The sequence below is a fragment of the Carettochelys insculpta genome, chromosome 11 (assembly GCF_033958435.1).
Source record: "Carettochelys insculpta isolate YL-2023 chromosome 11, ASM3395843v1, whole genome shotgun sequence".
Classification (NCBI taxonomy): domain Eukaryota; kingdom Metazoa; phylum Chordata; order Testudines; family Carettochelyidae; genus Carettochelys; species Carettochelys insculpta.
The window spans coordinates 3585241-3607426 of NC_134147.1; the positions used below are offsets into that span (position 1 = coordinate 3585241).

Below are 22186 nucleotides of genomic sequence, written 5' to 3' on the forward strand. Positions count from 1 at the left end.
GGGCCACATGCTGCCCACTTGCCCCCTCCCCCCGTTCCCATGCCAGGGAAGGCTGAGGCCTTGCACCATCTCCTCTTCTCTCCTCCAACCCTATGGTCAGACTAAATTCTCAACCAACCTTTGCTAGGCACAGCTGGCTGCCGAGTTGTGTGGCTGAATGGCTGCAAACCCTAACGCTGCCCCGGGTCCGTTACCCACTTGATGCAGAGTCCTGCAGCTCCTGCATTTGTCTAGAGCAGCTAAATGCTACCACCCCAATGAGTTGGACGAGCTGTTCCCATCGACAGTTCAATCTGGTCTTGGGGCAGAAATCTCTGATCCCAAATGCTGGTCTTGGTTAGGTCTGCGTAAGGTGACCATCCAGCCCATCTTGGCTGGACAGCCCTGTATTTTGGGCACCAGGAAGACAGCCTGAATTATTTTAACAGAGGGGCTAATTGCCCCTTATTCAGGCCCCTGTTGAGCTGACCCTTTCCCCCACCCCAACAGCGCAGGTGCAGCTGCTGTCCAGAAAGGATGTACTCATGCCATTGGGGTGCAGATGCTGCCTGGTTCCTGTCCCAGGGGAGCTGGGAGAAGCACCAGCACCTGGTTTCCCACACCCAGGGGAAGCCAGGAGGAGCACCAGCATGGCTGCCACTCAGTTCCCAACGTGTGAAGCAGCTGGGGAGGTCCCCCCCCCCCCCCCACAGGGGCAGCAGCCCCATTCCTGGTGCTCCATGGATTGGGGCAGCAAGCCTGTTCGCAGCACCCTGAGGCATGGGGCAGCTGGGGAGGTCCCTGCCGAAGGCTGTCCCATATTTGGTCTAGGGAAATATGGCACTGCAGCATTAGGGGGACCAACTCCAGCCCAGGGAAACAGCTGTCTTGGGAAGCTTCAAATTCCTTTAATCCCCTTTGCTCTGTATGCTTTCCATAAATAATTTTGGGTGTTGGCAAGGCCATTTCAGACATCGCCCTGCTCCTGCTTCCCTGTCACTCTCCAGCTGGAGAGCAGAAAGGTATGATCTGCTGCTGAAAGCATCTCTCTGAACTTTGCTCTGACTCTTGTGATGAAGGAATCACCCACCACTCACTCTGTTCACCTGTGCACCCCAAACCAACAGCAACTCTCCCAGGCCACGTGATCTCATTCAACAGTTTCTGCATCAGTTTTCCTTGTGTCCTCACTCTGCTCATAAGCTGATCCATCTCCTCCCTGGCCACAATCTCACTGAACCATCCCATGTGATAGCTCAGAATATTGGACATAATTTACTGGGGGCCTTAAAGTGTTCCCCTTGGCAGGTCTTTTGTCTTTAGCTTGTCTGCCCCACTTCCGCCTCTTGCCCTATTTGTGTGCCTATTCCTGGCTCTGTTAGACTAGCCAAGAATTTATTGGCATGTTTGCTCTTCCAATGTTTGTTTTTTTTCTCCTCTTTCCCTTCCCACCAAAGGGATGATCCTGGTGTGCCTCCTGTGATTGGCCTGCTCACCAGCTCCACCCTCCTCCTTCACAGGGGTCATCTGCTAAGCAGTAACTTTGCCCCATGGGTGAGTTGTAGCAGGGTCTCCTATCGGTTGTACCACTGTGTTTAAGCAATTTCATGGTAATGTAGCATCCGTTGCTGTCTACCAGTGCTGCTCTAACACTGCCCCCAGGCCCAACATTTCCACGTGTAAGACCAATAGACCTAGGTGTGGGTAGAAGGGAGTGATCATACTACCAGAGGGGCTAAAGCCCTATATTCTACCATATGAGAGAAAGGCCAGCTGTTGCTCAGCCACGGCTGTAGAGCAGAGACTCCTCTCCCTAGTATGTGGTCTCAGTGCCTCTGGAGTTACACACGCAAGTCTTTGGCTAAAGCCCTACAAAGCCAGGGAGCAGGACAGCCACAAAAGGACATCCTGGTTGGCTTCACAGGCTTCCACTGGCCAGAATCTGGTACATTAAACAACATCCCTGACACTATCTGAAAACCTAGTACAGATTGAACCTCTCTAGTCCATTGCACTCCAGACCTGACTGGTGCCGGATGAGAGAATTTCCTGGACCAAGAGAGGTCAATATTGCCAAGCAGCATTACCAACACTCTCCTTGCTTCCTAGGCTCTTATAAGACACTTAGGGCTAAGTTACAGCTAAATAAAAGCATGGAACACAGAGCCAGGCCTGGTGGCTGGAAACAAACTTTATGGGGCTACAGGAAGCTTGGCTGCACCCAGGATAAGTGGTTGTCTGGCTAACTAAACTCTTGCTGGATTAAGGATATTGCTGATCAAGAAAGTGCTGGATTAGAGAGGTTCAACATGCACTGTGCAGACATACAGTTGGAGGATCTATACACCATGGAGACCCACCCTGGAATGAAGAGGCTGGCTGAGTAATATCACTGACAAACAGCAACTGTTATAACAATCTCATAGTGCTGAAAGGGACCTTCAGAGGTCACTGAGTCCAGTCCTCTGCCCTTGCAGCAGGGTATACCACCATCCCTGCTCCCTTTATATCTATTTGCCCATGGTGCCTAAATGGCCCCCTCAAGGGCTGAGCTCACAACCCTGGGCAGAACAGGCCAATACTCAAACCACTGAGCTATGCCTCCCCCCAGTTCTAATGGGAGACTGGCTGGAAATACAATACTTCATTGTGACTCAACTGTGACTGCTTCAACCACAGCTGGTGAGCTCTGCCAGGGGGGCTGTGCTTTGCCGTTGCTGTATATGTGCCAGGACGCAACCAAGAATACCTGGCATGCATAAGCCCAGGAAAAGGTTTTCAGGGCTTCTGTGCCAGAGGGCTGCACTATTAGCTGGACTGGGGTAGAGACAGAGCAACCCCTACTGGGCAATCAAAAGAACATCCTCATTTCCCAAGCAGGGTAACGCCTCCTATTTCCTCCCCAAGAGGCCAGTGTGTGTTGCCTTTCTATAGCCCCCAAATCTGCTGAGTTAGCTCCTTCAGGTTGCCAGGATGAGATTAGCACTTAGTCTCACGGGCTCAGCTCTTGCTATTGTGTCCCTCCTTGAAATGCCCTGTTTATTGACATGGGTGCTGCATGCTGCAGTAGAGGTGTGACGCCTTTAACAGTGCCGGTAGGAGATTTAGCTTTGTTAGCTGGGCCCTATCACCAGCTGTGGTGTTACAGAGCAGGAGCTGGTATCCCCAGACTATTGTTACATTGTCCCTTAAAACAAATCACGTGCAAACAAATAACGTCAACTAAAAAGCCATACAGAGGCTAGTGTCTCAGTTAGTAAAGCCCCGTGGAAAGGTTAAATGGAATACTAAAGCACCTTCTCTTAGCTAGCCATAGCATAGCAGGCTTTCCTCCCTAGGGCCTCCTGCTGACTATCACTCCAGATCGCCAGCAGTCCAGGTGTTCCTGTAACTCAAGCCCCTGGTCTAGTCACATTTGTTCCTACCCTTTTGGTGGTACTACACTCCCGCAGAAAACAACACACAGTCCTTTCTGCCCCTCTTCACAGGGTTAAGATGCACAGGTCTTCCCATCAGATCAGAAATCTAGACTATTAACAAATACACTCCCAGCACTTTACTAAGTCAGGAGGCTCCCCACTACAAGAATCCTTTGTCTCTTGCCGTTTTGGTACTCCCTCATTCACAACTCCATTTTTAATCCTCCTCTGTAAACTTTCTTTTACTTGCAGGGTTCAAGGAAGGGCCTATTTCCAGCAGCCTTCCCTGACACCCTCAGCTTCCTAAATTCTCTTTCCGCATCCTTCTTCCTCAAGGTTTCATATTAGGACTCAAAAAGGGGAGAGAACTTTGCATTTCAGAGCACAGCCATGGGTTCTTATAGGTACCACTCCGCCTTTCACCCTCAAACCCTACCTTTCTTCTTTAATCTTCCTTTCATAGCCTTGTGCTCCTTCCTTTATATAAGCCCAGCCATTTCCAAGCTGGGTTTGATCACCAATTGTGCCTAACACTCTCTCCAGGTGATACCAGCTGGTTTAATTAGCCTCAGACTCCTGCTAACCCATGGTTAACCAATGTAGGATTTATACACCACATCACAGTGCACCAATGGCAATGGGTGGAGTTTTAGGCCGTGTCTACACGTGCCCCAAACTTCGAAATGGCCATGCAAATGGCCATTTTGAAGTTTACTAATGAAGCGCTGAAATGCATATTCAGCGCTTCATTAGCATGCGAGCGGCAGCAGCGCTTTGAAATTGACGCTCCTTGCCACCGCGCGGCGCGTCCAGACGGGGCTCCTTTTCGAAAGGGCCCCGCCTATTTCGAAGTCCCCTTATTCCCATGAGCTCATGGGAATAAGGGGACTTCGAAGTAGGTGGCTTCCTTTCGAAAAGGAGCCCCGTCTGGACGCGCCGCGCGGCAGCAAGGCTCGTCAATTTCGAAGCGCTGCTGCCGCCCGCATGCTAATGAAGCGCTGAATATGCATTTCAGCGCTTCATTAGTAAACTTCGAAATGGCCATTTGCATGGCCATTTCGAAGTTTGGGGCACGTGTAGACGTAGCCTTAGAGTAAGAGACCTAAACCTTCTCAAGAGGTATTGTGCAGCTCAATAAAATCTCTCTGTGCCTCAGCTGCTTTCTGAAGACATCATTTCTTGTTCTTAAAACAGTCCCTTTTGCATCGTCTGTTCAGCCACTAAGGCGGATCTGCTGCCAGGAGCCGTGTTTGCTGCTTTTAATGTTTTACGGTGACTGAGACTTGGTGAGGAAGCTGTTTGTCGGAACACGAGCTTGTCAGTTGTTTTCTGGGTGTTCTTAGTGAACAGAGCCAGAGCCAGCATCTTCCTTGATTCTGTTTAGGTGTCTCCTGTTCCTTCAGTCCTTGGCTTGAGAAGCATTTTAGAGGCTGGTATTAAGGTTTTTGTCCTCTTGTCTGTAAGCTTCTTAACCTGCGATCCTAACCAAGTACCGTGAGGTGTGTTTGGGAAAGTATAACAATGCTAAATATGGATCTCTTGGGTCCATCCCAGTAGCTCTTTTAAATCTAACTTTCTGATTCGTGTTGACTTTTTTCTGCTCTCACGTTAGACTGTGCATGGTAAGGGCTTGCTGGACAGGTTGTGTTTTGATTGGAACTGACATATCAACAGAATTAATTCAAATAGCTCTGCCCCAGCCACGTACCAAACATGAGAAGCACTCATGTGCCATTTCCTCACCACTTCTTGCATTCCGCCGCCTGCAGCAACTGAAGATTTCAAACTTGGAATCCGTATCTTTGGTGGCAGCATACATGCTGACCCATAGAAGGCCTGCGATAGGCGCCTATACACACAGGAAGGAAGGAGAGGGTTAATGCAGGCATTGGGAAGCAGAAAGTGCTTCAGCTGGCGTTGATTACCGTGCCTATATCTTTAGCAGGGAGAGGCCTGGCTGGTGGTGAAATAACTTCTTGGCGTGCTTAGAGGAAAGAGTGCTGAAACAACAAGAGTTGTGCAGAACTATTTATTATGAGAGAAGAGTCTCTGTCAGAGACTGGGATAAGCAAGTTGGCTATTTTATCTTAGATTGAAGCAAAACCACAGGACATTTATCATAACTGGCTTTGGCTTTGCTAAGAAGGGACTAATACAGCTTCTTAGTGAAAGAGTATTATTGGATTGAACAGCTATCCTGCTCAAGGATGTCAAGGACGGTAGGAAAAGTGGGGCTGCCTGGTACTGAACTCCCTTGAGGACTTTGCCATACAGGTGAAATTTAAGCCCTGATGTACGTCCTCGCCAGGAAACAAAGTGGCTTTTAAGAAAGACAAGAATACATGCCAACTGCCAAAGTGACAGATATGGATATGAGCTGCCCTTTTGCTGCAGAAATTGCTCGTGCAACTGCCGACAATAGCTAGTCAGTCCTGTGGATGAAACTGCCCAATCCAAATCCATCAAGGCGGGTGACTATGCAAACATGGTTTCCATGGCACCAGGCCTTTTGTTAATTAAGGTGAGACCAGTCAATGACCCAGAAGCTTTCCTAGAGGTTTGAGAATGAGTGGCCAAAGGCCTATGTATATTCTAGAATCAGAGGATCTCTGATTTGCATCAGCCCTGTCTCAACCACAAGCTGGCTTACTGGGCCTTGGATAGGCATGTGGAAGTTGGACTCGCAGCAAGTGAGAGCTATTATTGTCCTTCCCCTCAACCTCTTTTGTACTGGGGGACATGTCTCCCCTTGGCTTTTCCATACCAATATTTGCCTTCTGTATTGCATTATGGGAAAACCAAGGTGAATTGAATCCTTAATGTGCCTATTTATGACACTTACATGTCCACATTCCTTTGTAGGTTGAAATTATGATCTAGAAATCTGAGACTTCAGTACCACTTCCAGAAGGAGAGAGAACCGACTGGGAGAAGGCCCAGAGTCATAGTGATCAGCTGTATGATCTGGGCTAGGAATAGTTAACGCCTGATTCAGTCTGCTGCTCGGTTAAACCAATAGTTTTGGAGCAATTAATGCAACTCTTGCCTCTTGGAGTGGAAGAATGGGCATGTCCACATCAGGTTGTAACCCAACCACGAAATTTCTCTGAAAGTGGAGATGTCCCTGGAGCAGCGGTAGCTCACCTTGGCTGTAATCTGGGACTACTCTAGTCTGAGGTAAAACCGAAGGGGCAAATTACAAGGCGAAAACGCCTCCACTCTGTTTCCAAAGGAAATAAAATGTTGCATTATCTTTCTGCTTAGACCAAACAAGTCCCTTGCGATGCACTGAGGAGGCCTAAGGTAGGAAGCAATCTTATCCCTTGACAACTCTGTGAGAGGATGAAACACTGGAGAAGAAACTGTGTTTCCGCTGCAGGAAAGAGAGGTGCCCATGTTGCTATAGATGATCCCCTCTAGGGGAATGGAATCGTCACCTTGAGAGATGGCTCACAGAGCAGCTCTATATGGGGCTATCTCCCCCAGTTTGGCTCTCGTGCAAGCCAAAGAATCACAGCATGCCTGCAGTTAGACTGTTGTGAAAATGACTTACTTCCATGGGACCTAAACCCCACAAGAAGCTGAATCCCCTCTGTTGGGCACTTAAAGAAAGGTGGAAAAACTATCATTTTCTGAACGTCTGTCAGTCGGTTCAGGTGCCCGCATAGATTGGCATCCATAGCCCTGGATATACCTTAAAGTCACTTTACAAGTTCAGTGGGTCCCATCTTACGGACTACTGAAGAAAGTGGCAGAGGCCCAAGAGGAAATGGAAGACAGCACTCATCAAACCTTCTTGAGATCCCTTCCCAGGAGAGGTCTGGCCCTACAAAACTAGAGAAGTTGGTTAGACGGGAGGTGTCATTGTGTAGAGAAAATGGGGATTTGTTCAATGGCTAAAAAGAACAGTGGGAAGTAAACTGGGGTTGGATTACAGGGAATGAATTACTTACTGATTGCCCTACCCTGCTTATTCCTTTTGAAGTAGCTGGAACCAGCCTTTGTCTGAACACCGGATACTGGACTAGATGGACCATTGTTCTGACCCAGTATGGCTATTCTTATGTCCTTAACAAACCTCAAAGGGAGTAAAATTCCATGTCTCAAATCCCTGAGACTGCAGTGCGGGGGTAAACTTCAGGTAGTCTGGGAAGGTTGGTGCAATTATCCAATAAGAAGCAAGATTAATTCTTACCTCTCTGAGCTGCGCATAGCTGTTATGGAAGCTTTCTTGTTTTGCTTTCTACATTTTGTACTAAGAACAACCTATTATGCAGGATGATGACGGAATGAGTTTAAGCTCTCCTGGGCCTTAATCTACCCTGTAACCATAGAACCCTGAATTAGAGCTCTTCTCCAGGAAGAAAAGACAATCCATGTAGAAAAATACTTCCCTGCTAGAACAAAAGAAACTGGTTCTAGACTTAGTAACAGACAGGTAGCCATGCTAGTCTGTATTCTAACAAAAAAAAACAGCAGTCATGTAGCACTTTAAAGACTAACAAAATTATTTATTGAGTGATGAGCTTTTGTGGGACAGACCCACTTCATCACATCAATCGTATTTCCAGTACAGACTGACATCTATAAGTACAGAGGTCCAAAAACAAAAAATTGCGGTAAAAACTGACAAATCAAGTACATAGGGCTGAAGGTGAGGGGTGGGGGATGTTAAGTTCCTTGCCTGAGATAATTAATTATGAGCATCAAAGGAAGGGAAGCAGTCCTTGTAATGCATGAGGTAATTATCGTCTCTGTTCATACCAAGTGTTAATATGTTGAATTTGAATATGAATTCCAATTCACAAATCTCTCTATGCAATCTGTTTTTGAAGTCTCTTTGTTGTAAGACGTGTAGTCTCAGGTCTTTAACAAATAGCCCACTCAACTGAAGTGCCCCCTGACCTGGTTAGATGTACCAAGATTCCTGATGTTTGCTCTGTGTCCTTTCATTCTCTGGCAAAGAGTTTGCCTGGTTTGTCCAATGTACATAGTGGCGGAGCATTGCTGGCACATAATGCCATGTATAATATTGGTCGAAGTACACAACAATGAGCCCTTGATCTTGTAACTCACGTGGTTAGGTCCAGCGATGGCATTCCCAGAATAAATATGTGGACAAAGTTGGCAGTGGGGTTTGTTGCAAGGAAAAGTTCCAGGATTACTATTACTGTGGTGTAGCCTGTGATTGCTAGTGAGAATCTTTCTTAGGTTAGGAGGTTGCCTGTAGAAGAGGGAAGGCCTGTCCCGTAGGGCCTTCTGGAGTGTAGCATCATGACCTAGAATAGGTTGTAGGTTTTTAATGATGTGTCGGGGTTTGAGCTGGTGCCTATAGGTAATGACAAATGGTGTGCAGTTACTGATTTTCTTGGGCCTGTTTTTGAAGTAGCTGGTTTCAGGGTATTCATCTGGCCCTGTCAATTTTTTTTTCACTTCTCCTGGCGGGTAATTGTTTTATGAATGCTTAGTAGAGGTCTTGAAGTTTTCGGTCTGTCAGTAGGATCAGAGCAGATGCGATTGTATCTAAGGGTTTGACAATAAACGATGGATCGTGTGGTGTGTGCTCGATGGAGGTTGGAGGCATGTAGGTATGCGTAGCAGTCAGTGGGTTTCCAGTAGAGAGTGGTGTCTGTGTGGCCATCAGTGATTTGTCCCGTGGTGTCCATGAAATGCATCTTTTGTGTGGAACAGTCAAGGCTGAGATTGATGGTAGAGTGCAAGTTGTTAAAATGACTGTGGAATTCTTCCAGAGTCTCTTTATCAGAGGTCCAAATGATAAAGATGTCATCAATAAAGAGTAAGTAAAGGAGGGGTAATAGGGGAACGAGAGCTAAGGAATCGTTGTTCTAAGTCGGCCGTAAAAATGTCAGCATACTGTGGGGCCATGCGGGTGCCCATAGCAGTGCCGCTAATCTGGAGGTATAAGTTGTCCCCACATCAGAAAGTATTGTGGGTGTGAACCAAGTTACATAGGTCAGCCACCAGATTTGCTGTGGTAACATCAGGGATGGTATTCCTTATAGTTTGTAGTCCATCTTCCTGTGGAATATTGGCGTAGGGATCCTCTACATCCATGGTGCCAAGGATGGAATTATCAGGAAGGTTTCAGATGTTTTGTAATTTCGTCAGGAAGTCACTGGTATATCGGTGATAGCTAGGAGTGCTGTTGGCGTAGGCTTTGAGGAGGGAGTCTACATAGCTGGACAGTCCAGTAGTAAGGGTGCCTATATCTGAAATGATGGAGTATCCTGGTTTTCCAGACTTGTGGATTTTAGACACTAAATAGAATAATCCAGGTCAGGGCCCAGATGGTGTGTCTGGGTGAATTTGGTCTCAAGTAGAGGGAGGGAGTTCCTTAAGTAGATGGTGTAGTTTCTTTTGGAATTCTAAAGTGGGATCTGAGGAAAGAGGTCTGTAAAATGTGGTGTTGGAGAGTTGTCTGGCTGCATCTAATTCGTAGTCTGACTTATTCATGATAACAACAGCACCCACTTTGTCAGCCGGCTTGTTTATAGTGTCCGAGTTATTTTTGAGACTCGGGACAGCATAGTGTTTAGCACAGTTGAGACTGTATTTCATTTGGTGGTTTTTGCCAATAATTTCAGTCTGTGCGTGGTTGTGGAAGTATTGTATATAGAAATCTAGATTTTCATTATCACCATCGGGGGAGTCCACATAGAATTCTTCTTCTTTTGGTGTAGGTGGGGGGATCGAGTGAGTCAGCCAGATGTTCATTGGCTTTTTGGAAGTCTTCCCTTAGACAGAGAAGATGAAGAAGGCCTCGAGGTCACGACAAAATTGTATGAGGTTCTGGATTTGATAACTGGATTATGTTATGCCTTCTTTGATATGGTTGGCACAGACCAAGCTGATCTGATGTGGATCCAGAATGAGGTGGAGTGATAAGGACAACACACCAGTACCTTCTATGAAAGGTTCAGCAGTGAAAAATAAATAGGCAGATGATGAATGTGGGTTTAATTGAGGAATTGCACAGCAAGTCTCAGGCCCCGGTTGTGCTGGTTCACAAGCAGAATTCCATGGCTGGGCATACCATTTGACCTTAAATCTATGCCCTTCCTTATTGTAATGCTTTCCCCATTACACATCTAGGCCTGATAAAGAGGTTTCAGCAAAGTTTGCTCATGAAGTCATTACTGGAGAGACTTACCTTTATCACCCCTTTTTCCCTCTTTCAGTTCAGAACTGGTGGTCCAGTCTTGGTCTCCATGGCCTTTCAGAGGTTGATTGTCAGCTTGGGGTTTCAGCATTTTGTCCACATCATGACATAACTGACCATAGCTACAGGCTAGACTGGGAGTTGCAGCGGTGGTTCTGGAGTCAATGAGGACATTTGTGTCTGATAACAACCACGTTATAGGGAGGAGTTAAATATTGCCCATGGGGCTTTCAGAGGTGGAAGATGAAACATCTGTGTGAACTTTCCTGATGCCTGAGATCAGATGAAATGCCGCTTGAGTCGAGAGTTGGAATTTGGGGGCTAGTGACTGGGCTTTCTTGTTTGGAACTCCCTCCCCTTCCTGCAGACTGCATGATTCTGCTGACTGGAGTTTTGCTTGGTGTGTTCTGAGGGAGTGTCGTCTTTTACCAGTTGCCGATGAGTAGAGAGGGCTGCTGGCTAATGTTGCTGTGTGGAGCTACTCTCTGGACAATCGAAATATAGGGCGACCATATCTCCCTGGGCCTAAATACGGGACAATTCATCCCTTTTAAAAAATAAGTAGGGATGCCTTTTTGGCCTCCCTAATACAGGACGGTTGGCCACCCTACGTAAACACGTCAGAGGTGGAGGAAGGGGCACGCTATTTATAGCGCTGTCGAAGTACATGAAACCACAAAATGCAGAATAAATCACTAGCTCTGCTCTGCGGAATGCTCAATCTAATAGGGAAGACAAAATGGAGAAGAGAAGGAAATAGTTCAGCTTCAGTGATGGGCCCAGTAAATAATGTATTAGTTGGTGAGGTAACCTGTCCTCCCGAAAGACAAGGAAACAGAATTTGTACAGTACACTCTTCGTCTTGATGGCTAACGAAAACTGGATGGAGTTTGAAGGGATTATGGAGGGGACTGAAACAAGGACTTCTGTAGTTAAACTGAAAAACGCTCTGTGATAATGTCACCCACACACCTGCTGGCTGTGATTCACTGTCCCTTGGAGTGGCACGTAGACCCCTTACAGAGAGAAGGAATGAGTCATCTCTACAGCCTTAGCTGTGAGCCGACTGACCTTTAGCTCAAACTGTAGGCTCCTGTACTAAGCTCCAGAGATCCCAGGTTCTAGTCTGCCTGTGGGTGGTTACAATAACCTCTCGGGTGTTCCAGTGACTCATCTCTCATCTTGTAGGGTGGCTGTGTGGAAGAATAGCTGAGTGGCCAAATGGTAATTTAGCACTGCATGTTCCAAGTGTCTGTATCCCCTTGGAAGTGGGAGTTATTTCCCTTCATACAGATAAGTGAGAGAAGGAACAGAAAAGTGACGAAATATGGCATTGGCAAGTTGGAACAGTCCCAGCATCCTGATTCCAAACCCTGCTCTAAGTATTAGCTCATGTCTCCTCCCAAGTGATCTATGCATGGACAGAGCCAGAACTGGGGCAGATAAGTCTTCCTAAATCTAATAGTTTTTCGTCCACATGTTTTGCTTGGGGTTCAGTTCCTTTTTGTTTCCTGCCTGGTGAAAAGCTGTCCTGTTGCCAGAGCAAACTGCTGTTAATGGGTGAAAGTAGCTGCAGCTGGGAACAGAGCCAAGGCCAAATTGACCATTATTCATCAATGTTCCATTTTACGGTTGTGAAGCAAAACAAGAAGGGAAAGAAATTATGGGGTTGAATAAAAGGGAGCTCAAAAATAAACAAATGCCACGTGCTAAGGCGAGGCCGACGTTGTGAAATGGTGACAGATTATTTTGTCATCAGCATTATATAGCTATCTGTTGCTTGGTAAAGTACCAGAACTGTTGTCCCTACCCCAAAGTACCAAATAGGACTTTGGAACAAACACAGACTGTCTCACAGACTGCATTCCAAGCCTTATGGAGAATACGAGGTATGGTGAGAGTTTATTCAGCTCCATGGATCTCCCTGTATTAAAATGAGTGCACAGTTTAATGATTAACTTTTTTGAGAGATGAAGAACGTAACATGATTTGATGCATGCTACCTATGAAAGGAGTGTCTTCCATTATGGAAGCAATGTACAGACTGCCCTGTTTGCTGCTGTTTGTACCATCTTACAGTACAGTTGTAAGATCCCAGAGCAGATGTATCCTAGCACACAACTTATGTAGCATTTGTATTGTGGTAGCTCTTTAGAGCCCAGCCCAGTCTAGGCACTGTGCAAATGTACTAAATGAAAAGTCCTTCTCCAAACATCGTCTATAATACACTAAGGCCCTTCTCTTTGTAACTCATCTGGCTGACAGTTATTCCAGGGTTAAGTTGGATCCAATGGGATCAGTGATGGAGCAGGTGCAGCTGAAACATAATATGGTAATATTAGTCCCAGGTAATTAAAACTTGTATATTATGGCTTACACCTGGCTTCATCTGCAAGCGTAAAGTCAAGCTGTTATCAAGCCATCCTATAAATGGTAATTGCATAGCTGGGCAGGTAAAGTTTGGAAAAAAAATCAAAGGAAAATCAATTATTTATGTTCCTCTTATTTTCATGCAGGTGGTTTTCAGAACATCAGTTGAGATAATTGCAAGAAAAACTGGCTTGTGCCCCAAAAAGGCTGAGTTGTTCTTTAGCAGGTAAAGCAGCTGGTGGTTTTTCTCCAGGGAATGCCCAACTTATGCCCCTGTGGTACTTTCCAGGAGTTGGAGGCTACACCTGATTTACCGAAAGTGGCTCAGTTCACAGCTGCTATTGTATTGTTTCTAACTGAGGTGTGGCCCCTACAGATCTTGGCATGCAAATCTCCATTTTCAGTTGCATGGCCGCTAGCTGAAAAAACACTGCCACTGCCCTGCACCACCCCAACTGCTGTGCTGGCTGTAGAACTCCTTGGGCAGCACAGAGGTCAAATGTATTTTCTGGGGGGGAAGAGGAAAGGGGAGGGGGGATGAGGGGATGGCAGCTGAGTGGCTGTTCCTTGGCTTTCCTCACAGAGGGATAGAGTGGAGTCGGTTAGCTCCTGCCCTGGCTTGGGACCCTGCCTCACCCCTGCCCATGCTGCAGTTATGTAGCCTCTGGGTGCCGGGGGCTGGGGGGATGCATTTTGGCACGGCAGGCAGGACTGATGATGTGTGTGGGGGGGTGTGATTTGGCTAGGTAGTGGGGGAGAGCTGGGATGCCATTTAGGCCAGATCCAGTGAATAAGGGGCAGTGTGGGCAGGAGCCAGGGATGGACACAGAAGGAAGAGGCCCGTGCCACATTTGTTTGGAACTGGGGTGGAGCAAGAGCTCCTTTTCCCCTTACTCCTTGTGACTACAGCCTGGGGCCAGGAGAACTACAACTCCCATGCTACCCCGCGGTCTCTGATCCCGCCCGTGGAGCAGAGACGCATGCGCGCTGGAGTCGCTTCGCTCCCGAACTCTGTTTCCCTAGCGGCTGAGCGCGCGCCCGCCCCCTCCCCCCGCCGCTTCCCCTTCGCGCGCGCCGTTACGGCGCCGCAGCGCGATGACGCGAAAAGTGTGTGCCCGCCATAGCAATCGCCGCCGCCGCGGTGTGTGCGGGGCCGAGCGCAGCGGCGGGGACCCAGCGGGGCAACGGGCAGGTACCGCGGGCAGCGGGTGCGGCTCCCCAGGCCCGGCGCGCCCCCACACGCCCTCTCCCCGCCTGGCCCCCGGCGCAGGGGGGGGCCACTCACCTCCGGCTCCTCCCTCCGCGCACGGGGCCGCCCCCCTCAGTCTCGTCGCCCGGGAGGGCGGCTTCGCGGGACAGGCCCGGGTGTGGGCGGTGGGCTGCCTGCCCCTCCTTCTCGCCCGTCTGTCAGGCTTCGCCTCAGCGGGGTCTCTGTCCCTCCCCCTCCCCCTCCCCAGCACAGGTGTCCACCCATGGGACAGAGCACGTGTGGTTTCCCCCAGCGGTTCCTGCCAGGGAGCGGGGCGAGAAGCGCCTCGGTCTCTGGTCAGGGCGATTCTCTGCCGCTGGTAGTGGGGTTTCATCTCCCCCACCCCTTCCACTTGCCCCCTGCATTCAGCCCTATCCGTCTGCTGGGCGGGACGTGTTTCATCTCCCCATGTGCCTTCCCTCCCTCGCTTCCTGTTGTGGGGGACGTTGCCTTCCTCCCCGCAATGAGGGGGTGCTTGTCTCGCCCCTTCCTGTGCCTGTTAAGGCCTGGAGCAGTGTCTCGCATCTTTCCGAGCCTCTTAATCTCGTCTCTTACTTCATCTTCTGCCCACCTGCTTTGGGGGCGTGACGGTCAGTCCCCTGCAGATGAAGCTCGCCTCCTCTCCCACCACGGTCTCCCCCCATATCACCTGAGGGATGTGTGGAACTGTTTGGGTTATGCCTTCTCTCTTTGCAGAATGTGTAATAGTGTTTTGTGGTGATGTCTAGAGCATCTGAGCCCTGGTCTGCATGCTTTTTACATTGATTTTTAGCTATTTCAGTTAAGGGTATGATTTTTGTACGAAAAACAGTTAAATCAATATAATTGATAGTATGGACTCAGTTATACGTTGTATAAAAGATGTCGACTGGTTTGGTTTATTTCTCTTTCCATGTGGGCATAAGCTGTATGGGCTGAAGTCTGTGTACTGCTTTAATTGTATAGGCAAAGTTAAAACTATATAACTTCTAGTTGTAGAGGAGTCTTTAATATTACTTTTCTGTTATGTATGTAGGGGTTAATTGGGAATCTATTGCCTAAGAAATGGGGCAGCAGAAATTGGAGCATCATCTTTGCACTGTGCTATTTTTTCCCCTGTATTTTAATGGTTTTGTTGTGACATGTTAATAGGCATTCTGAAGTTTACTTACTAGAAACTTAAATGTAGACAAGTGAATGCCAATATTTTAGGTTGGCCTTACAATTTTTTTGCTCGTGTGGGAGAGTACGTGTTTTTGGCAGCCTCATAAAATATTGATTTTTTTTTTAAATCTAATTATTTAATGTTTGCAGTGAGTGCAGATAAGTAGAGTTTTGTCTGGCTGGAGTTGAACCGGAAATAATTGATGATGCTCTTCTTAGCTCCACCCACTTGCCACCCCACAGTGTAACTTAATTTACAGTAAATGGTTCTGGTTCATAACCATTTCTCTCCTTTCTTACTTTGCCAGCAGTAATATAGTTACCCTGTGTTGATGTTTGCATCATCTTCATCAGGCTTCAGTATTAACCCCTTCCAATATGAATGAGAGAGTTCACAGCTTTTGGAGCTGTTTCAAGCTCAGTGCAAGTTCAAGCAGCTATAACTGCATCTATTTACTTTGGGCTTGCTATTTGAAACATATTATCTGAAGCATCAGTGGTAGAGGCTTTTAAAAAAATTCAAAATTTTAGACGTTAGGGGAGAAAAAATGTAGAGTTATGCTGACTGGTAGGTATTGTCAAGTGCCCAGTATGAACCCTATGCTTAGGCTGATAGATTTTTCATGGCCGTTTTGTAATGTTGCTTCAGGCTTCAGCTGCAGTGGGACTTGTTAAATGCTATCATCTCACCTACGTTAGAATGCAGTTGTTGTACTATGGTATGACCTTATCCATGAGTGATGAACACAGATTTTGTAAGTCCGGGTGTCTATTTCAGAGTTTAAATATTTATGGTTTAGTAAATGTTTATATATATTTTTTTTACTTTAAATCATAATTTCTTTAAAAGTTTATTTTTAGTTCATCATTTTCCATTTTATAATTTTCACTTACCTAAAGAATGTTTTGACCTTGTTTTCTGACGTCAGTACAGTTTCAGATAGTACTTTTTTTTTTTTTTTTTGGCCGTTTCATACTTATATTGCTTGTGTGCTGAAAACAAAGTTGAGCACTTCGTTATTGTCCTTTTCGTGAGAATAATACAAATATCTTCCACTGTTTTAGCAGACAGTGATAACTTACAGTATTTTGAAGTTCTACAAATAAAAAAGTTGAACTACTTTGACCAGACTTTACTCTATTGGGGTTTGCTGTTAGAAATTAGTGGAAGTTGTGAGCCCGGAGTACTTCTGGTGCATTTGAAAATCCAAACTTTAGGTGCCTAAATATTGGCTTAGGAGTCTGACTTTAGGCTTTAATGTTTTGACCTGTATTCACAATAAATTTACTAATAAATTGAAATTCTCATTAGTTTTTTGTTTAACTGGAATGGATTTTTGTTTTCAGGGCAGATTTTTATTTTATTTATTTATTTTGCCACTAACGCTCTGTCTACATTTAAAACTATGGTCAAGGAGGCAGTAGTGATTGGGGGTGTGAAAAATCCACACTTATGTGTTGTACCTGTGCCTAGCCAACCTGTTGCCTTATGACAACGTATGTAGTTGCAACCAGAAAACTACTAGTGCTTGTCTACAAAGCTGTGCCACTGTAGTTTCAGTGTGGGGTAGTGGTCACCAACTTCTCAATGGCGCTCAGTTGGTCAGTTCTGGAGACTTTCCCAGTTGTTCGTGATTTCCGGTGGTGTGGTGGAGCTGCTGCTAGTGCAGGCCCCCTGTCTGCCCTGTGCCCATGGGCTCGCTTCTGGCAGGGCCAGGCGCATCTGTGAGCTGTTTCTGCCTGCAGGCACCACCCCCCACAGTTCCCATTGGCTGCGAATGGGAAACTGTAGCTAATGGGAGCTGGCAGGGTGGTGGTAGCTGCAGAGCATGAAGAGCCATGTGACCTTCCCCCTTTTTTTGCCCCCTGGATGCCGAAGGGGCACATTTTCCCCTTCTGGGCGTGGTGTGGAGCCAGAGAAGGCAGCAAGCCTTCCTTAACCCCGCTGGGCAGCTGACTGGGAGCCACCTATAGTGAGTGCCACATGGCAAGAGCCGGTACCTCAATCCACTTCCTGAACCTCTCTCCCCCCCCTTGCGAGCTCCTCTGCCTCAGCTCAGAGCCTGCACACCCTCTAACAGCCCATTTCCTTGCTCCAGCCAGGTGAAAGTGAGGGTGGAGCAGAGGAGTGTGATGTGGGCCGTGGAGAATGGAATGAACATGGTGGGCCTTTTGGGAAAGGGGCTGAGCCATAAGGAATGAGCAGGGTAGACATGGCTGCTCTAAAATTCAAAAAGCGATCTTGGGTGTGAAAGGTTGGAGACAAATGGTATAAATTCTACTTACAGTGATGGGAGGGATTTTCCTGTTGGCATAGTGTAATCCCCATCCCCAAGTGGCAGTAGCCTAGGTCAAGGGAAGAATTCTTCATTGGACCTAGCAGTGCCTGCATGGGAACTGAGGTCACGGAGGGATATGCATTTTTTTTGTGCATGTGATCAGTGTGCTTATGGTTGAGTCAATTTTCTGGTGGAGACCAGGCTTAAGTCTTTTCTGATGCATAGTAGTTGTTCTGTACAGTGGGACTTAGAATGTACTTGTGGTTACAACAACACTTTAAAAAAGTGGCGTGCACTAGATGCTTTGAACAGAGTTAATTTTAAACATTTATACAGACTGAAAAAAAATTACAGGAATATGTTATGCAATGGGTTTGTCATTGTGACTTCCCCAGCTAATGATCCAACTTTCTAGGAAAAGTTAGGATTTGTAGTTTTTCACTAGATGTCATCAGTTATATATGGCAGTGTTGTTTGCCTAGAAGATAAGGGTGAATATGGTATGTTCTTACGACTTCCAGACTTGAGTTCTGCTGCTCTGTTGCCAGTATTTCCAGAGCTTTTTACTCTTCCAGCTGGAAGGACTATGGCTAACAGGGAAGGATTCCAAAATAAAGCATGAGATTCTCTACAGAGTTATAGCGAATCAGTGACATAGGGATCTGGGAAGATATGGTGGGGGTCATCTGGTGCCTTTGTTCACTGGAGTATAGTATTGGGGTGAGGATAGGTGAAAAAGGGGAAGAGGATTTCTTTATATATGCCTGTGGCTTGTTATATGCTGAATCTTGCTGTTCATTTAAATCTTCAGGGGTATGTACCAGACTTCTTTTTCTGGTACATGTTTGACTTTTGTGCAGTCTTTAAAGAGAGTTTCTCTCAAGCGATCTGCATGTTTGCATTCAAACCTCCCAGCCTAGCCGTGGGGTGCGTACAAGAAGTCCTGTGGCACCTTAGAGACTAACATAAGAACGGCCATACTGGGTCGGACCAGAGGTCCATCCAGCCCAGTATCCTGTCTGCTGACAGTGGCCAGTGCCAGGTGCCGCAGAGGAGGTGAACAGAAGACAATGATCAAGCGATTTGTCTCCTGCCATCTGTCTCCAGCCTTTGACTAAAGACTAGGGGCACCGTACTTTACCCTTGGCTAATAGCCATTTATGGACCTAACCTCCAAAAATTTATCAAGCTCTTTTTTAAACTCTGTTAGAGTGCTGGCCTTCACACCCTCCTCTGGCAAGGAGTTCCACAGGTTGACTGCGCTGTGTGAAGAAAAATTTTCTTTTATTAGTTTTGAACCTACTACCCATTAATTTCATTTGGTGTCCTCTAGTTCTTGTATTATGGGAACAAGTAAATAACTTTCCAATATTCACTTTCTCCACACCATTCATGATTTTATGGACCTCTATCATATCGCCCCTCAATCTCCTCTTTCCTAGACTGAAAAGTTCCAGTCTCTCTAGCCTCTCCACATATGGGACCCTTTCCAAACCCTTAATCATTTTAGTTGCCCTTTTCTGAACTTTTTCTAATGCCAATATATCTTTTTTGAGGTGAGGAGACCACATCTGCACGCAGTACTCAAGATGTGGGCGTACCATAGTTTTATATAGGGGAAGTATGATATTCTTCATCTTATTTTCTATCCCTTTTTTAATAATTCCTAACATCCTATTTGCTTTACTGACTGCCGTTGCACACTGCGTGGATGTTTTGGAGAATAAGCTTTTGTGGGCAAAGACCCGCTTCATCAGATGCATGAGTAGGGGGGTGGTGGTTTCAGAGGGGTATTTAAAGAGTGGGGTCCCAGTAAAAGGAGAGTGAATGCTTCCCATAACAAACAGGGTGAGAGAATTTTAAATGTAGACATGCCCTGAGATTTCTGCTAGTTTCATAGAATACTAGACCTGGAAAGGAACCTAGAGAGGTCATGAAGTCCAGTCGCCTGCGTTCATGGCATGGCAAAGCACCATCTAGACCAGGGGTGGGCAAAATAGGGCTTGCAGTTTTGGCCTGCTAAGCCACCAGATTGAGCCCAGTGGGAGCCTAGGACAAGCGCCCTGCCTGCCCTGCCCCCACACACTTTGCCATGTGCGGAAACTGGCTTTGAGATTATGCTCAGGGTGGGGACAGCATGTGAAACCTATCTCTGATTTCCCCCCTCCACACACCGCAGTGTTGCTTAGGGAAGCACAATGGCTCTGTCGCCGGCAGCTTTGGGCAGTATGCAGGGGCGTGGTCAGCAGGTAGCCTGTCTGAGGGATCTGCTAGTCTACTGGAACGGAGCCATCATGGGAGCTTCCCAGACAGAGCCTGACTCTGGCACCCCACCTCCTTCCTTTTCCCAATTCTTTGGCCCCCTTCCTGCATTCCTGCCCTAGGTCACAACCCTAACACTTTGCGCTCCTGCTCCTGCACCCACACTCCCTCCAAGCCCTCTACCCCAATCCTCTGCCCAAGGTTGCAATCCCCCTGCACCCTTCTCTTCCTCCTACACCCCTTGTCCGGATCAGAATCCTCTCGTGCACCCATGTTCCCTCCTGGACCCTGCACCCCAACCCTCTCCTTCACCCACACACCCTCTTGCACCTCTATCCCAAACTCCCTTCTGTACCCAAACTCCATCCCAGATCCATTAATAACCCTCTGTTAATATCAAGAAAGAGCGTGACCCTTGGCCACTTATCAAATTCTTCAAGTGAAGCCCCATTAAAAATTATCGCCCACTCCTGACCTAGATCATCCCTGACAGGTGTGTATTTGACTTGCTCGTAAAAATCTCCAGTGATGGAGAGCCAATAGCCTCCCTGGGCAGCTTGTTACAGTGCTTAATCACCCTGACAGATAGGATGTTTTTCTTAATGTCCAATTTCAACCTCCAGTGCTGCAATTTTAAGCCTGTTGCTTCTTGTTCTACCCTCGGAGCTCAAGAACATTTTTCTTCCTCCTCCTTGTAACAGCCAAGCACGTTTAGACCAACCGAATTGTTGTCTTGTGTCTAATGAGTTAACCAATCAAAATGCACTTAACTGAAAAGAACCTGTGAGGCAGGAATCTCTGAGCAATAGAATTTTCTTTGTTTACTTTCTCTTCATAAGAAAACTCTGGGCCAGTTGGAGGTGCCCAGTGGTCCATTTGATTTAAAATCCTGACAGTCAATCTTATGAACTTCTAGCTAACATGCTTTACCTGTAATACTGACTAAACTGTGTTTCTCTATGTATTTTTGTCTTTGGATAACTTTCTGTAATGTATATTTATGTGCAATAGATAGTGCTTGGTCCTGCCATGAGGGCAGGGAACTGGTCCTCCTGAGGTCGCTTCCAGTTCTAGTATTCTGTGATTGTTGATGCGTGGAATGGGGACTGTATGTGTGTGTTCTCCTTTTGTGTGTGTTCAGCGTAAATACCTCAGCAAAGTTCTGAGTTCTCTGTTTAATTATGATAAACTTACAGTTGATTTGATAGCAAATGTGTACTGACGTGTTACCTGTTTGTGACCACGTCTCAAATACTGGAAGTCTTAATGCAATATTTGGAGATTGGGGATGTCTTTTTTGTAATCATTTTCCTTCTCTTTACTCTTAAAAGCTCTATACATCATCATGACCTTCCATATAGATTAGGCTTGGGTACAGCTCCCTTGAGATCTTCTCAGTGCCCTGTAACCGTGCCACAAAAGGCTGTATCAGAGGGGTCGCCGTGTTAGTCTGTATCTTCAAAAACAACAAGAAGTCCTGTGGCACCTTTATAGACTGACAGATATTTTGGGGCATAAGCTTTCGTGGTCAAAGATCCACGTTGTCAGATGCACGAGTCTACCGCAATTGCTAGTAATTCAAGCCCTCTTAGGTTGGAAAGTGAGGGTAAAAAAAATCATGGCTGTATATTGAGCCATCCCCAGTTATGAACTGTCCGTGGTTGAGGTGCACTGTTACCTGTCTTGAAAAATTTTAATGTTTGCTAGCTGGAGACAAAAACATTAAATGAGAGGGAGTATCTGTAGTGAGGTCCAGGGATGGCAGCATCTTGATATAAAGTCTAATATTGTACCTGGAGCCTTTGTAGTGGCAAATCTTTTGTATCAGTCTCTGGTTTGTACTAAGCGTTTGATAAAGTTATTGATCTTGTTCCTTCCCATGCAGCTTTGGGAAAGGGGGAAGAGTGTTCATGTCTCTGTCTCTCCTCCTTTCTCACTAGAGCCACCAGACTATTCTTGGAAAGCTTCAAGGGTTGGAGCGGTGGAGATCCTTTCACTGCATCTTTTTTGTCCTTAGTCTCCTGTAAACAGCTTTCAGCAGCTCCCTCTGCTGCTGCTTTAAATTTGAGGGACTATAGTGGCAATGTAAAGCTAACAGGAGTCTTATAATTTTCTCTGCTTCCCAGCGGGTGTTGAACAGAAGCAATGAAACTGATTGGAATTTTGTCAGCTTTGCTTTGCTGTTTCCAGGGCAAACTTAGGAGTAACAGCAAAGAGACAGGAACAATGTGCTTGTAGAGAGGTACGTTAAACCCCTCCAGTTTTGGGAAGGTCTGTGGCTGTCATAGATCTTACAGATCCTGAA

At 46.6% G+C, this 22186-nt stretch overlaps 1 protein-coding gene across 1 annotated transcript in view; it reads left to right on the plus strand.

The window, feature by feature from the left end:
• Positions 1 to 14077: 14077 nt before the first annotated feature.
• DCAF1 (DDB1 and CUL4 associated factor 1) overlaps positions 14078 to 22186 on the plus strand; it is an 85480-nt gene continuing 77371 nt past the window's right edge. Inside the window, exon 1 of the mRNA XM_075005347.1 lies at positions 14078 to 14140. The gene's annotated coding sequence lies outside the window, so the exon portion shown is untranslated. The remainder of the gene's footprint in view (positions 14141 to 22186) is intronic.